Source organism: Silene latifolia, chromosome 11 (genome assembly GCF_048544455.1).
Source record: "Silene latifolia isolate original U9 population chromosome 11, ASM4854445v1, whole genome shotgun sequence".
NCBI lineage: Eukaryota > Viridiplantae > Streptophyta > Magnoliopsida > Caryophyllales > Caryophyllaceae > Silene > Silene latifolia.
In genome coordinates, this window is record NC_133536.1 from 106,394,986 (window position 1) to 106,397,227 (window position 2,242).

General features: G+C 39.6%; 1 non-coding gene across 1 annotated transcript; it reads right to left on the bottom strand.

Annotated features, from left to right (window-relative positions):
• Positions 1-1,267: 1,267 nt before the first annotated feature.
• Positions 1,268-1,374, bottom strand: LOC141616396 (small nucleolar RNA R71). Its single transcript, XR_012530746.1, has one exon. It is a non-coding gene; the product is annotated as a small nucleolar RNA R71 (small nucleolar RNA).
• Between the last annotated feature and the right edge of the window lie 868 nt (positions 1,375-2,242).

Genomic DNA, 2,242 nt, shown 5'->3' on the forward strand with positions numbered 1-2,242 from the left:
ATTTACTATCATCTTCTATCCTTTCAACTTGACTTGTAAGACATAACCCAACTCGAGTCTTGTTAGACCATGCATGTGTTAAGTAGGGAAGATTAAGTCGACTTGTAGGTGTTGTACAATCCAAGAGATTCGGCTCCGGGACCCAAACTTTCCTAGGATTGTAAGATATAACCCAACTCAATCCATCACAACAATAATTGCTTGCTTATAATTTGAGAACATGTTTGTATGATCATATCCCATGATTCCCCTATGAACCCATGACACCCTAGTGCTTTTAATCAATTGTTTATACCCTTATTTTATTTATCTTGTTAGTTTATTTTCATTGCTATCTTAGTTTAGTAACCTTCTACATCAACCCAATTTGTGACACCCCTAAACACCACTAGTTACAATAGAATCTTCATTTCAATACCCGTCCCTTGGGATCCGACCTTTACTTGCCTCTTTACTAATTGTAGAGTTGTTTGTGAAGTATAAATTGTGTTTTGTATCGACCATTGACCAACGACCACATATGCTTAATTGTGAACACGACGAAATGGCTCCGATCAAAAATGGCGCGTTCTTGGGGACGGTGTTTAAATTGATTTAAGATTTCTTTTATTGTTTTTAGTTGTGTCTTTCTTCACCTTGGGGAAGTAAAACTCCTCAAGGTTTGTTCTAATTGTTTTTGAGTTGTTTGATATTTTGCATGTCTAGAAGGTTACAAAGAGATTTGTTACCTTTTGACCGTGAAATCGAAAGAACCTTGACGAATAATAGGAGACTTGTTAGGAGGAATTTGGGAGGTGTTGGTGAAGTTGTTCAACCCACTAGTGAGTTTGTCAATCCTTTCGCAATAGAAGGAGAAGAAAACCCATTAAACAATACCACACAAAATCCACCTACAATGCCTAAATTCTCGTCACACTCTATACCCACCGAGGAGGATCTACCAAATGGTACTCCTACCCCACAACATCTTACCGGAAACTTTATTGCCAAGTCCGCCTTCATCCAACTAGTTGAGAGGAGCCAATTCGGGGGAATGCCTAGTGAGGACCCTCATTCTCATATGGAAACATTTTGTGATTATTGTGAAGCTATCTCTCAAACGGGCGTGACTCAAGACCAAATAAGATGGGTCTTATTTCCTTTTTCTTTAATCGGCACCGCAAAGCAATGGTTGAAGGGCCTTGATAAGGCCACCCTTGGAATAGATTCTTGGAAGAAGCTAGCTCTAGCTTTCTACAAAAATTTCTACCCACCGGAAAAGACTAATATGCTAAGAGCTCAAATTACGGGTTTTAAGCAAAGGGATGAAGAATCTTTGTATGAAGCTTGGGAGCGGTTCAAAGGTATTTGTCGCTCATGTCCTCACCATGGACTTAGCGAATGGTTTTTAGTGCAACAATTTTGAAATGGTTTATATGAAGATTCAAGGAACATTCTCAATATGGGATCAAATGGAATGTTCACCGAAGTTGATGACAATCAAACATGGAACAAGATTGAGGAAATGGCGGTCCATAATTCGCAATATAGTAGGCCTCGCAAGGCTACTAGAGGAGGAAAGTATGAAGTGGACACCGTTACTCAATTGGGTGCTCAACTTAGTGCTCACATTGACACAATCAACTTGAAGTTTGAACAAGCTATGGCTAGACTTGAGGAAAGCTCAAAATCATCAAAGCATCATGTCAATGCCATGACGGCATCCTCATCAATCCCAAGCGGGATATGTGAGAATTGTGGAACCTTGGGTCATGACTCAAGTGAGTGTAGGGGAACAACCGAGCAAGTCAATGCTTTCCAAGCTTACAAAAGTGGTACCCCTTATTCAAATTTTTACAATGAAAACACCAAGTTCCATCCAAATCTCTCATACAAAAGCCAAAATGTTCAAAACCCTCAAACAACATACACTCCACCACCCATGAGAAATCAAAATCAAAGACCCTTTTACAATCAAAACCAAGGTTACCAAAATCAAAATCCATACAATCACCACAATGACCAAAGTTTTGATGTCCAAAAAGCGGTCCTCCAAATGCAAAAGAATCAACAAGAATTTTTCACCCAAATGCAAAAAGATAGCCAAGCAAAAGACACCACCATCAACAACATTCTAGCTCACACCAAGATGTTGGAAACACAATTGACCCAACTAGCATCTTCGAGCTCACAAAGACAAAAGGGGCAATTACCACCACAAAGTAATCCCCCTAGACATGAAACGGTTAGTGCCATTCACTTG